At 59.1% G+C, this 14,592-nt stretch overlaps 1 protein-coding gene across 4 annotated transcripts in view; it reads left to right on the plus strand.

Annotated features, from left to right (window-relative positions):
* Positions 1-11,606: 11,606 nt before the first annotated feature.
* Positions 11,607-14,592, plus strand: part of LRFN5 (leucine rich repeat and fibronectin type III domain containing 5) — a 155,506-nt gene continuing 152,520 nt past the window's right edge. For 3 of the 4 annotated variants that reach the window (XM_026657209.2, XM_026657210.2, XM_026657207.2), the window contains exon 1: positions 11,607-11,661. The gene's annotated coding sequence lies outside the window, so the exon portion shown is untranslated. Of the gene's footprint in view, positions 11,662-12,032; positions 12,076-14,592 lie in introns of those variants that run through there. The other variant, XM_026657208.1, reaches the window with a different exon arrangement.

Genomic DNA, 14,592 nt, shown 5'->3' on the forward strand with positions numbered 1-14,592 from the left:
AACCTAGCACTAATTTGATTAGTTTCTAAGCTTATGTCTAACAATTAACAAAACCTGAAAGAGAGCTAAGAAAATGTATTTTGTAGAAGGCTCAGGAAAGATGAAGAGAAATTTGCAAATACTCATTATCTGAGTATGTCAGTACAATTCTGGTGTCTAGACACATGGATACACAGGTATTTTATTTCAGTCAAAGGATTGTTTCTCACAAACAAATACATCCGGAATATCCTCATTTTCAAGTAGAAACTGTACAAATTCTTCCAGTCATGAATGTGTAACACATGTAGTTCAAAAGAAGCTTAGACATACAGATTACATTGTATTTTAAAATAAGGACTAACTCTGACAAGTGCAGGGGTGCACTTCCGATGTAAAGCATCTGCTTTCAAACATTACCAGCTTTCAGTTTCAGTTGCACTTAAAAGCAAAAGTGTGTAAGGCCAAATTCATCCCTGGTGCAACCTCATCAACATTTTGTATCCCCAGTGCAATCTACTGATACATTGACATGATTGGTCAGTCATAAATAGTGCCATAGGCAACACCCTGGATAGGAGAGTGAGATCAAGCTGTGATGGTGATGTATTAACATTAGACACATGTAGCCCTGATGAGTAATTTGATATATAAAGTTGCCTAAAATAAAGTCGGAAGAGTGACTCTGCGGAAGGGGTTTCTCATCTAGAAAGCTGTCTGTCAGAGCTGGAATTTTGGTCTATACTTCCAGCAATTCCTCCTTGGCTGATAACTGTAATAAATGAAGGCCGTAATGTGGATAAACTTCATTTCATAGAGAAGCATACACTAGTTACAGTGTCATGTGATACACTCTGAAAGGGTTTACACCTACTTCATACCGCAAACAGGTTTAATGAAAATAGAGTACTTAGGAACTAGTATGATCCAGCCACAGTTTTCACTTTTGTACAATGCAACAGCTCCCCCATCTTACAGAAGGAAGAATTTAAAGTGGGGGAAAAACTTCCATGGGAAAATACTGGAGGAACTCAACATGTTTAACTGCTTTTATTTTAGAGAAAGAGAATCACTAGGCTGTCTGTGCCAGAAATGTTTTACAATTCCCAGCTTACCACTTTGGGAGAAAAGAAAAAAACAACCACCAGAAACCAAAATCCCACCCCCTCTGCAGACTAGTGTGATTGGCATTTTGATGATTAGGGGATTGAATGTGCTTCTTGCAAGGATGAGTAAATGCTGTGGTGTCCCAGTATTTTTCGATGAGGTTCAGCAGTGTATTATGAAGAAAATTACATGGACCCACTTCTTGTGTTCAGGCTTTGGAATGGATTCTCTCTCTCGCAGGAATTTCGGCGTGTGATTCTCCCACTGTCAGCATGCACTATCACTGTGATTAATTATGGCTACTACCCTAGCGCCGGAGGTACCGACTCAGACACAGGCCCCATTGTGCCAGAGGAAGGGCTTGTCTACACGGCGCGGCAAAGCGCACCAGAGGGGTATGCTTTGTAAAGCACACGAGCGCGCTGTGCTCGAACTACCCTGAGTACCGCCTGCCAGGTGCTCTACCGGGTCCCTAGTGAATGAGAACTCGGTTCCTTTCTGAGCGCGTCAGCAGGGGGTACCTGGCGCAGTAAGGGCGTAACACACCCCTCTGGCACATGTCACTGGGGCTGTGCAGACAAGCCCAAAGAGCCAGCTCTGTCCTGATGCACACTCTAAAGAGACAAGGCAGACGAAGGGCCCAGGAAAGGAAATAAACTTATCTCCAAACCTCACGCTGTGGTAGGCAATGCGGGGGTGGAGAGATGAGGATTCTTCATTAAGCTTCTAATTTACGCAGATTTGTTACAGTTTGTCATGCCTAGCGCACTGTGCCCCTCTCCCATGTCTGGGGCTCCAGCTGCTACTGCCGTGTCCATAGTGAATAATAATAGTTTGTTATTCATGGGACAAAAAGAAAAAAAGACGGGCCAAATTCTGCTCCCCTTGCTCATCAGGGCTGTATCATCTGGACCACAGGGTCCCTCTGTGGGGCAAGGTCATACAGCTAGGAAGAAAAAATCTAGGTCACACTTACAAGGTGGGAGACAAACCTGAAATGCAAAGTCGCTGACACAGCCTTAGGGGCAATGGTTGATAACCAGCTGAACACAAGATCCCCATGTGACCTTGTAGCTAAGAGGGCAAACATGAGTCTTGGAGGTATAAGATCAAGTAATAGCAGCGAGGTGGTATTACCTCTGTATTAGTGAGACCACTACTGGATACAGTGTACGGTTCTGCTGTCGCCAGTTCAGACAGCATGTTGAAAACGGCGAAGGGTTCAGAGAAGAGGCACAGGATTGACATGACATCTGGAAGAAAAGCCTTACCGTGAACGCTGTATGAGGCGCAATCTATTCAGTTTATCCAAGAGAAAGGTGAGAGGTAACTTGAGCATGGCCAAGAAATAGCTACATGGGAAAGAATATCTGATATTCAGGGTTTCCTTAGTCTAACAATAAAAGGTAGACCAGGATCCTGTGTGTCAAAGCTGAAACTAGACAAGTTCAGACTAGAAATGACATGCAGTTATTTTAACAGTGAGGGTAATTAACCACTGGAACAACTTGCCTAAGGATGTGGTGGAGAAATGTCCCAATTGTGTACTTGTGCTGATGTAAAGCGCTGTTTGTATCTCAACAGACTCTCAGTGTCTCTAAGGGTATGTCTACACTGCAGCATAAGCCTGTGATTGCGCCTGGGTTCAAGCCTAACTCCCACATTGTGTCTACACTGCAATTCTGCCAACCCAGCGCTCGGACCCAGGACCCTGCAGGGCTGGAGGGTCCGATTCAAGTCTAGCCAGGACCCAGGGTCCAAACCCTAGTGCTTTGCAGTGTAGTTGCAGCTGCGCTTGACTCTGGTCCTAGCAGACATCCAGAAATATCCCACAATTCCATGGAATACTTCCTCAGTCCTCTCTACCCCAACAATCTGCAATCCACTCTGTTGAAAACAGGTTGGCAGGCTGTTCAAACTTCCTGTTACATGCAGGGCAGCCAGTACATTTTCCCCACTGTGCACCACGGTTCTAGGGCTAGAGTGGCCAATTGGCAGGGTGAGGGGGGGCGCTAGGGATTCTGGAATATGTTTACTTTGACTCGGGTCTGCACACTGCAGTGTGGACGTCAGAGTCCTAGCTTCGCACATGGGTTAGAAAAGTATGAATGCAGGGGTTAAATACAATGTAGATGCTCAAGCCCAGGGTTCCCTAACATGGGTCGAGTCCCTCTGACCCTGGGCTTACATGGCAGTGCTGGGACCCTGGAAGGGGAACCCAGTGCCCGACGTACTGTTTTGCACTGACTTCTGTGACTTGTCGAGCGGCGTTGAATCCAAGGTGCTGCCTCTGCTCGGGGCGCTCTACTGTGCTCGCAGGACGCGATCCACACCGTGACGGACGTCTGCTCGCAGCAGCGTTCTGGCCCGTCCCAAGCTGGAACAGCTCCCCTGTGGCTAGCAGAGCCCACCTTAGCTGCCTGTTGCGCTGCCGCTCGGCCTAGCAGGATGGCACAGGTAAAAAGAGAAGAGCAATACAGGAAATACAGAAAAACCTGTTCCAGGACAGGCTGGGAGCACGGGTGAAGATCAGCCTGGAATCTGGACAAACGTGGGATGGTGACTAGTGGGCGTGAGGAGTCCCAGCTGCATAGAACGGTGTTAAGCCAGCTGCACTTGCCGGGTGTGGGCAGAGATCCCAGGGGGACGGGAAGCTCCTAACACTTCTTCTCGTCTCCTCTCGCTCTCTCTTTCCCTTCGTCCCCACTTTGTAGTTCCATGCGCCTATGGCTTATACAGCAGTGTGTGTGTGCTGGGGGGGGGGGGGGGGGGAGGGGGGGGGGGGGGGGCGGCCACCAGGGGGGAGAGTATGTGATGGTGGGGGGAGGAGGGAAGCGGTTTCCTTTTTCCTTTCAGGGCTTGCTGGATCGATCCTTTAACTCAAAGCAAGGGACCTCAGTGGGAAATCGAGTGCCCGACCCCCCAAACAACCACGGTTACTCTTTGTGCCTGGATAGCTAGTCTGGCCTCAGCCCCCAGGCCTGAGAAGGGCTGCGGCCGTGTCTGGGGAACCTGGATTCACAGGGGAGCTGCCAGCCCTGGTAACCGAGCGGCTGGACACGCTCCACATCTAATGCATGCGAATGGCCAAACCCTGTCACCCAAGAAGGGCTTCAATGAACCCTGAATGTTTGGGGCAGAGGCTCAGAGCGACCTCCCAGGGGGTGCAGGGCCCCCTGCCATGGGTGTCCCATGCACCTTTTCCACTGGCCTCCCCAGCCGGTGAACAGAGAGGGAATGTGGAGGGATGGGTCAGGCTGTGGGCAGTGGGATGCCAGACAACCCCCCAGCATGCTGGGAAGGGCTGCAGCAGCCCAGGGAGCAGCAGTGTGGTGCATGGTCCCATCTTTCCAGGGCATATTGTCTTTGCTGGAGACCTGACCTTCTTGTGAGACCCACCCAGCCAATTAGGAGCCCCAGAGACCCCAGTGCAATGGAACTGCACCAGTTCTGCTACACGGCTGGATGGATGCCCATGGGGGCCAGTGCCCATGGACAGTCACACGGGGGCTGCGCACTCCAGCCACAGGGGATGATATTGGCCATTGGCTGGGGGAGGTGGAGTAGTGAGCACACAGGGGTCACGGCCTTTATTCTAGGCACGAGGCTGGAAGAACAGCCAACAAGGGCCGACCCACCTCCAGGCTGGGGGTTGATTCCATCCCCGACACACACACACACACACACCCGGCTCCCTGCATGCCACGTTTGTCAGGGTGTGCGCAGGGCAGGGACAGGGTGACTCTCATCTGGGGGGTCCTTCGAGTCAGTAGCAGTTTCAGTGCGGGGTCTGGGAAGGGTTTCAGGTTAGTTCTCCCTGTCCCACAGCTTGTTCTCTGGGCACAAACTCAGTGTCATTTTTCTGATAATTCAGGGAGGCCGTGACCTTTGCATTTAGAAGAGGCTGAGCAGGAGGTCAGAGAACTGCTTTGGGCAAACTCTGACAGCACTAACCCAGGCCAGCGCCTGACCCAGCCATCTGTTACCAGGAAGTAGAAGAGCAAGGTAAGAATTGTCTCTGATGCTAAGTAACAGGCAGTAGGATTCTGGGGGAGTGAATATTGGACATGGTCTCTGATGTGCTAACGGGCTTTTCTGTTTCCCTCTCTGCCATCTCCAGCACTTTGATTCCCCACTGCCTCCCTTCCAGCCCCACAAATACACACCCCTGCCTGTGGGCCTCCCCACCTGCACTAGCCACATGCCAGCCTGCTCCCCATGCATGCACCAAGGGTGGGGGCAGGGTAGCAGCAGGTGCCCCCCCCGGGGTGCCCAGGTGCCCACCGAGACCACACAACTGCCCCCGGCACTGTCCCACCCACAGAGATGACGGTTACTTTTTGATGGGGAACATTGTATTTGAAAAACCCAAAACACACAAACCTCGGTGAACGGAACAGAGCCAAAGCCGGGTGCCAGCGTTCAGGGATGTACATTGAGAAGGAAGGGGATTGATTTCAGAGCTGGAAAGCGGATCTCAGCATGACATTACTATTATCCATAGTAGTATGGTAGTGCCAAAGCATCAACCAAGCACTGGGCCCCTGTGTGCTAGGCGCTGTACAACTGCAGAGGTCCCTGCCCTGAGGCGCTTACAGCATAACTCAACTGGAGGGACACGGGGCGGGGGGGGGGGGGGAAAACACCAGAGTGAACAGTGGGGTGGCAGCAAATGTCATGGTAATGAATTGGGGGGGGGGGGTAGCTAGGAGGGATCAGCTAAAGGGAAGGGAAGGGGTGGTACAGGGCAGGGAGGAGAGGGAAGAAGGCTGGACCGAAGCTGAGGGGAAGAGACGGGGGAATGGGCAACAGGGGACAGGTTAGTTCCCAAGCAGACTCGAGTGCGGGCACCTGAGGCAGCATTTCCTGCAGCCGTAGGGCAGGACGCTGAGTTGGGGCCTGCTGAAGGTTTCCACACAGCTCACAAGTTCAGTCGCGCCAACCCTAACCCTTACAAATCCAGTCAAACTCTCCCCTCCCCCACCCCTGCCCCCAGAAGAGCCAGGCGATTGGCTTATAAATCATGAGTTAAAAACCACCCCCACTTTTTGTTTGTTGTTTAAATTTTCCTTCTGGCGTTAGGTCCTTTGGGGTTCACAGCTTCAAGCTTCTCCTCCTCCCCTGGGGGCAAGAAACGTTGCATTTATTGAAAGACGACCAAACCACCCCTGTCTCTAGCAGCAGGGGCTTCGCGGTGAACTCCACGATGGGTGAGGCTTGCACCGAGCCCTGCCAACGCCTGCCTGCTGGAGAGGCGGAGCGGAGCTGGCAGCTGCCTGACGCTCTTGCCTTTTGCTGCTGACGAGCTGGGTTCCGGGGAGGGGGGCGGGGGTTAGGTCACAAGCGTTTGCCCTGGCCCGTGCCAAAGGGCTGCGGATGGGGCATTTTCCAGCAAAGAGCAAAATCTCTCCTGGGGACGTGTAGAAATGTGACATCAGGGGCCACAATCTTCCCTCATTTGTGCCAGTGCAGGGCTCAGCCCATCTGCCTTCCCCTCCCTCCTCCTCAGGACTGGGGTGTCCCACTCCCCCACAAGAAATCCCTCCAGCTGGGGAAACGAAGCCAGTCAGAGCAGCTGCATAGACCAGGGCCTGCCTCTGCCCTCCACTTCTGGGGAGTTCTCCTCTTCCCTCCATGGAGCACTCTGCCACGGCTGGGGAGCTACTGCCCCCTGCCCCTACAGCAGCAATCGCCCCTCTCCCATCCCTCTTCTCAGATCTGGGGAGCAGGTCAAGGTCCTGCCCTGCCCCGGGCAGGCCCAGGGTGTGCCCTTGGCCCTTAAGCGGCACCAAGAGGGGAGTAGGTGTTGTGAGTGCGAGGCTGGGGAAAGATCTCACACACCCCGGAGGGGAAATGGTGCTTTTGAGGAAACAAAACTTTTTGCACATGGTGTCTATTTCCACTAAAAAAAATCACTATCAAACAGAGTTCTGTGGTTGTTTTCAGCCACAAGTTTTAGGTTTTCACTTAAAATGTCTGGAGAAAGAACTGTCCGTTTTCCCGAGTCTAGCAACACAGTATGGGGAGGAAAAGATGTTGGTGTTTTCAGGAGACTATTGCTGGTGTGTGTGTGTGTGTGTGTGTGTGTGTGTGTGTGTGTGTGTGTTTTCTGTTTAGTTCTCATAATGCTGAAGCATGCATCATTTAAGAGTCAGCACAGATAAAACCACTTAGAAATAAATATTTTTACATTTTTCTACAATTAAAGTCACTTTGTCAGATACAACCCTACAAAGTTTTACGCTTACTTTGTTTAGAGCCGAGCTATGGAAGTCTAACAGTGATGAATTCTGCCAAGACTAAAGTACAACTACTTGCTAGACTTAGGGTGACCAGATGTCCCGATTTTATAGGGACAGTCCCGATTTTTGGGTCTTTTTCTTATATAGGCTCCTATTACCCCCCACCCCTGTCCCGATTTTTCACACTTGCTGTCTGATCACCCTAGTATAAGAGGGGTACAGCCATGCAGCTCAAACTAATGTTACTCCAAAGTTTGCTGAGATTAAATCTAAATACAACCTACACACACACACTCAAAACGGTTAGAGCTCCAGAAACTGTTACTGAAGTATCAGATGGTTGCCACGGAACTCAGAGCCTACTCCAAACCATCACTTTTCCTATTAGTCTTAATAGAGAGAGGAGTTTAAGATGATTGTCCTCTCTCTGAATCTCCGATTCTGCTCTTTACGAGGGTCATTCGACAGACCTTAGGAGGAGCAGACTTGTCAATCATGGAGAAAAGTGACCCAGGAAGATGCCCTGCTTATGCAAACTACATGCACAGACATTAATCAGTCATGCAGGTCAGCAATGGATTTCTAGAAGTGTTTACACTGTTGTCACTTTATATCTCCTTGTCATTCCTCTCACGCTTGTGACTTTGTAAGCTAATTCTACAGGTACATTTGTCGGATAAATAATGAGGTCAACATAAACAGACATAAGCTACTGCTGTCAATTCTTTACTTATTTACTCATCCACTTGTTAGAGATGGGCCCTGACCCAGCCCTGGCAGACTGGGTCAGAAAAGAATGCAGGATAGGGCCCTCCATGTTCCTGATGCTGCTGTGGGAGCGTGCACCCCCCAACAAAAGCACTAAAGTTTGAAATTGTGTTTACTTTTTCCTCCCCCCAGAATGGCACTAAGGCTAGACCATGAACAATACAAAGTCTGGCCGTTTGAATCTAGAGGCTGTCGGTGGTACTCTCCTTTGCTGCTGTATTAGGTTATCAGCTAACAACTGAGGCCTACCTTGGCAAGCATGATTTGCAATTTTGGGTCCGCAACTCGGCCCCTTGAATGATTTTCAGAGGGTGGGGCTCAGCACGGGCTGGAAGGAAAAAAAGCCACTTTAAGACATCTCTAGTTGTGGATCCAAATAAGGCACAAGCAAACCACCGGTCACTTTTGGAAAGCAAGATCCAGACCCTTTGTGAGCTCAGGCATGCCTGCCTGTGATACCCATGGACACGTTCCCTGCTTAAGGACAGCAGAATCAGGCTGTTAAATTTAGAAAGAAATCATCCTTCATGAGTTATCTTAGTGAAGGTTGCAATTTCTTCCTCCGGTGACTTCAGCAGACCTGGCCCACACCTTGTCATGTGAACACCTATGGGTCTGATGCTGGTGCAAGGCGGAGTAGCGATCTCATTGCTGCTCCTTATTACATTATCTTCGCCATGGGGCATCTGTATTTGCAGCCAGCTACAGCTGGGATTTCTGTAGGCTCCAGCACAGGGTTTCACCTCAGGATGCAGAGTACAAGAAACATCCTCACACTGAAATCCTGCTCACCCAATCAGCCGCCCAGGCCCCCTGGGTGGGACTTTGCCCTCAGCACTGTTGTGCCACACTCCGGAGGACGGCGAGATGAGCACAAAGCCTCTTGCCTGGACCGCAGCCCTGACGTCTAGGCCATGGGGGACAGAGAGCGAGTCACTCCACTGGGTAGATTCTAGCCCCCTGAATGGTGCCAGAGCCCCGTGCTTTGTCTATGGGATTCCCTACCACAACCCAAACCACAGGCCTCTGGCTTGTCTGGACACCTTGTGCTCCCCAGGAGAAATCTGGCAGCACAGCTCACAGCACCTCCCAGGAACACTCCTTGTCACTTCTGGCAGGAGTGAGACATTCACACCCAGCAGCGTGTGACTCCCCGCCCCCGGGAGCCCTGCTCCCAACCCAGCCAGCCACTCCCTGCTGGCAGAGGGCACCCTCAGGAAGAGGGACAGGGTTTGCTGAGGGACCTCTGTGGTTGGTGAAGTCCCCTTGCCTTGCCCAGCCCAGCCCAGGGAGCCAGCCTGTCTGCCCTTGCCACTCCTTTCCATGCCCCCTGCTTCCTCCAGCTCCGCTCAGAGCTTCTCTAAAGGATCCGAAGGGACAAACACGGGAGCCCCCGGCTCACAGGGCCTAGGCCATGGGCGTCACTGGTGCGGCTCAGCTGCAGGATCGGTCTGTCTCCGCCATGCAAAGCAGCCCCTGGCCCGGGGCTCGGCGCAGGAGCGGGACAGGGGGCAGCGGGAGAGCCAGGCACGGAGGCGCACCGGGCCCATCACACTCACACCCCCTGAGAGCGCCCGGTCGGAAGGTGAGACACGATCCCCAAAGCCAGGCTCCAAGTCCGCTCCCTGAGCCCCAGCTGTGTCTGCCCGGAGCCACCAGCGCCCGCCACGGTCCCGAAAGCTGCCTCAGGTCCCAGGCGCCGGTTTCCAGCCGTATCCACGTCATAGCCCCAGGAGGGTCCGAGACAAGGGGGCGGCTTCCCAGGACAGGCGAGCGGCCCCTCTCCGCTCCCCGGGCAGCGCGGCGGGGGCAGCGGCACCGGCACCTCCTCGCGGGACCGCAGAGCCCTGTCCTCTGCCCGGCTCCGGCAGCCCCGGCGCGGCGCTCTGGGCGGGCTGCCCCGAGAGGAGCAGAGAGCCCCGGAGAGGCAGCCGAGGCTGCTGCCCGCCAGCCCCGAGAGCTGTGAAGACACAGGGACCCAGCCCGCTGCGCCAGGAGCCTCCGCCGGGACCCCGCGCCAGCGCGCACGGCCCCTCGCAGCCACCGGCTCCGCCGCCACCGCGCTCACTCCGGCTCCGCCTCGCCCCCTCCCCGGTTTTGAGCAAAGGCTGCTTAACTGATTGGCTCCCTCGTCTCGGCGCGCCCCAGCCCCCACCCCCGAGCGGGGCCGGGAGGGGGACCCACCGCCGGCGCAGGTACCTCCGCGGCCTCTCTGCTCCCCGCCCCTGAGCGCACCCGGGACGGGGGCTGGCCCCGAGCCGCGGAGCCCGCGGCAGCCCCTGGGCCCCAGGGCAGGCAGAGGAGAGCGAGTCCCTCCAGGTGCCCCGGGGAGACCCACGTGCGCTCCGAAGTGAGGGCGGGGAGCAGCCCCTGTGCGCCGTAAGCCCGGCGCGCCCTGCCGGTCTCCTGCCCAGCTAGCGCCCCCAACGCCCGGGCAGAGCCGGCCCCCTGCCCCCGCTCCCAGCGCGGCTTTCGGGCCACAGCCGCTGCCCAGCCCCAGGGTGGGACTCCCCGCGCCAGCCCCGGAGCGGGGGGCGTCCCCGGCCAGCTCTCCAGGCCGGGGGAGTGACCTGCCGGAGCCCGCGCTGTTACCCCTGCGGAGCTGCTGCGCCCCCGCTCCGCCCGGCCCAGGGATGCGGGGCTAGCCCTGCCCGCGGCTGCCAGTTCCTCCGGCCGGGCCGGGCAGGGCGCAGCGACACGCCCCCTCCCTGCCCACTCCTGCGCCAGCAGCGCCTCCCCGCGCCAGGGCGCAGCCGCTGCTCACAGGCTCTCCCGGCTTCCCCCGGTCCCGGCTCGCCGCGCACGGGCTGGGCAGCGCTAGCCCTGTCCCCGCCGGCGCTGGCGAGCTGCCCAGCGCGCCCCTGCCCTTGGCTTCCGGGGCTCGCAGACACGTCTCCGGATTAGCGGAGCTGTGGGCGCCAGGCGCCGCTCTGCGCCCGCCCGCTGCGGCTGGAGCTGCCTTTCCCGGCCGCGCCGCGCCATCGCTCTTCTCGCTGCGGAGCAGGCGGCGGCTCGGGCTGGCACCAGGCTGCCAAGCCGGCTTCATGCTGCAGCGAGCGGCGCGGCTCCCGGGGGCCGGGCGGCAGCCGCCGGAGCGCGCCGCGGGCAGGATGGAGCCAGCAGCGGCCGTGGAGGAAACGCGCAAGGACCCAGTGCAGCCAGCTGCGCCCCTCTGCAGCGCCCGGGGCTCCGGCTGCTCCGCCTGAGGCTGCCCGGCTCTCGGAGCGCCGCGCCCGGCGGCTCGCGGTCCCTCGGCGGGGCTGTGCATGGCTGCGCCGCGGACAGCTGGCGGGAGAAGCCCGAGGACGGAGCCCGGCCGCGCAGCTCGGCTGTAGCTCCCGGAGCAGGAAGCGCGCCCGCCTGCCGGGGCCATGGGCAGCGCGTCCCCGGCCCGCGGCGCTCCGGCCGGTGCCTGAGCTGGGGCTGCTGGGCGGCGGAGCCGGGCTGGCCAGAGGCGGAGCGCGGGGCTCAGCGCAGGATTGCCCGGCGCACGGGGCGGCGTAAGGGAGCGAGCGAGCGAGGAGGCTCGGCGAAGCCCGGCGGGGCTCGGATTACCCTGGCGCAGGTACACGCTGCAAGGTCAGCGGGGCGCGGCTGCGGGGTCCGGGGTGGGGGCGACGGAGGGGCGCTGGCGGCGGGCTGCGCCCCTGCCTGGTGTGCGCTGGGGGGACCGCGCGGCTCGCTCCCTCCCTCCCGTCTCCCCCCGCCTGGCGCCGTGCGCGCCTGTGCACCGCCTGCCTCTGCCCGCTCCCCGGGAGCGGAGCCGCCGCTTTGCACCGGGCGAGGCGACCCCCCCAGCCGGACCCGCGGGCGCCGCCGCCTGCTGCCGGAGGATGCGCGAGCGGAGCGCTGGCCCCGGGCGGAGCAGGGACCCGCCAGCCCGCCGCCAGCCCGTGAAGCCAGCCCGGAACCGCCGCGCCGCAGCTGCACCTGCCGGGCACAGTGCTCCGGCCCCGTCTTCCCCGACTAGCGGCGCCAGGTAACGCGACCCTCCCCGGGCCGGGCGCTGCGCTGCATTGCGGGCTGGGGGGAGCCGCGGGCGCCGCTCCGGGAGGCGCCACAGTCCCGGGGGGGGGGGGGGGGGACTCTCCCCCCAGCCCAGGGCAGGGACACCCCCCGGCAGCGGAGCGGGCCCAGCCCGGCGGGGGCTCTGAGCAGGAGCTTTCCTTCGTCTGGGGGCCGCTGGGGTTGGAGCTTCTCCGGACCCGGGCCAGGCTCCCCGCGCTGCCCGGGGCACCGCTCTGCGCTGGTGCCTGCCCGGGGCTCGCTCCCCCTCGGGCCGGGGCTGGGCTCCTCGCCTGGGCTGGGATCCGGCGGGGCAGGGGCGCGCACCCCGGGGCGCCAGGGCGGAAGGGGCGCGGGCGGACTGAGGTCGCGGGGAGCGGAGCAGACGCGCACAGCCGCTGTCCTGCCAGCCGGGAGCTGGATCCGGACTGTCCGCTTGGCACGGCGGGGCCGCCGGGCAGGGACGGGACCCGCGGGCTGGGGCTGAGCCGGGGGCTGAGCCGGGGGCTGGCGCGGGGCGGCTCCCCGGCCTCGGACAGCGCCCTGGCCCGACGAGCCCATCCATGGTTCCTGCAGCAGTGGAGCCGGGCTGAGTTCAGCTGGGCGCTGCGCCTGCGGCTCCCTCTTCCCGGCTGGCGGTGGGGGGAGAGGCCAGATGCTGCCCGGCCCCAGCCCGCCACGGCCCCGGCTGCACCGGGGCTTTCCCCGCGCCCTGGCGGCTGCGCTTCTGCCGCTCTCCAGGCGATGGCAGGTGCAGCCCGCGCTCCGACGCTCGCAGCCGGGGGTGCCACCGAGCCGCTGCGCACCGCTCCCGGGGCGCGGGGAGGGACCGGCCGAGCCGGGGGGGGGGCCGTGCGCTCCGCGCCTGCCCCAGGCTGTGGCCAGGTTACCCCGGCTGTGAACCCCGCGGCAGGAGGGGATTGGGGGGCTGCGTGCGGCCGGGGCTCTGGGTCCCCAAGCCCGGCGCCACCTGCCTGCGGCTCCCCTCGGGGCCCGTAGCTGGGGCTTGGCAGAGACGCGGCGGGTGTGAACCCCGTGGTGCGAGCCGGCCAGAGCCCGTAGCGGCCGGGGCTCGGCTCGCCTTGGCCCGAGCTGTCGGGTCCCCAGGGATGGCCCTGCTAGAGGGCGGGGACCCGCCGGGGGGTGCCCGGGCGCTAATCCCCCCCCCCTTTGCCCGCTCCCCGGGAGCCGCGGCGAGGCGCCCCGGCCGGGCCGGCCCCGGTTTTGTAGCTGCGCAGAGTTTTCCCGTGCGCTAGGCTGGCGATGGAGGCGGGGAGAGGTTCTGGCCGCCGCTGGCCCGGGCGGGGAAGGGGGCCCACAGGGAGGGCAGCTCCCGGGTCCCTGCGGCCGGGCTGCGCCCCTGGGACCGAGTCAGAGCAAAGTTTAGCCTCATCTGTTCCAGAGGGGGATGCGGGTGACTCCCAGCCCCTGGCGCCGGCGGCGAGGCAGCGAGACGGGAGGCCGGGCTGCAGGCAGGTGGCTTGGGCCGGTGCCGATGGGAAGCGCTTCAGGCTGGACTGGAGCTCGCCCCAGGGAAGGGCTTGGCTCGGGCGGCTGCAGTGGGTCCTTGCGGAAGGCTGGGGTGGGACGGAGGCGCAGATCCCAGCCGGGGGAGCTGAGGTTACACCAGCAAAGCCCACCGCATTCATTGCAGCCCCGGGCGGTATTTGCCGCCCGCCTCCGGGCTGGGGGGTGAAAGTGAACTAGCTGGAGCCCCTACAGAGATCAAACTGCGGGGCGGGGAACCCTCATCTCCCGCCTGTCTCTTGCCTTTGGCCTCTGCCGTCCCCCCAGCAGCCCCGTCCCTCTTTGCAAAGTGTCCCTGAGCCACTCTCCTCCAGAGGACAGAGGAGCCATTTTGTGTTTTGTTTAAAAAGAAAGAAGCCACCTCGGTCCCAGGCTTGGAAGAGTTGGTCGGTGAGTCTCTCCTGGGGTAGTGTCCCCCTGGCAGGCCTCTTGCTTTTCCTGTGTATTTCCATTGAAAACAGGCTCAGGCCTTGGTAACAAGGGCATCAGAGCTGGGGAATAGCGACTGGGAAAGTTACAGCCAGTTGACTTGAGGCGCACAGAACACCCCGTTGTTCCTCAGAGCAACAGGAACAGGGAGACGATCCAGTGAGTTCCCTTGGGAGGAGATGCGAGCTGAGGAGGGCCAGCGGCGTGGATGAGAAACACCAGTGAAAGGCCCAGTTGTGCAACTCTTACGCTCATTGAGTAGCACTTACACACTCCCATTGTCTTCATTGGAACTATTCTTGTGAGTAAGTGTTACTCGCCATGAGTAAGGACTGCAGACTTAGGGTCTAACCCCCATGGGAGGAGCAATGGTTGTCTGGAATTTGTGTGCGGACACTTCTTTGGTTGTAGGACAGTGCTCAGATACTACCAGGGTAGGGCCATAGAAGGGCATAGATAGGTCATATTAAGATTATGAATCACTTTGGGTGGGATTCTGATATCCTTATGTACTCACAGTGGTGGCACCTTCCTG

Source organism: Terrapene carolina, unplaced genomic scaffold (assembly GCF_002925995.2).
Source record: "Terrapene carolina triunguis isolate 2854851 unplaced genomic scaffold, T_m_triunguis-2.0 Scaffold237, whole genome shotgun sequence".
NCBI classification, from domain to species: Eukaryota; Metazoa; Chordata; order Testudines; family Emydidae; genus Terrapene; species Terrapene triunguis.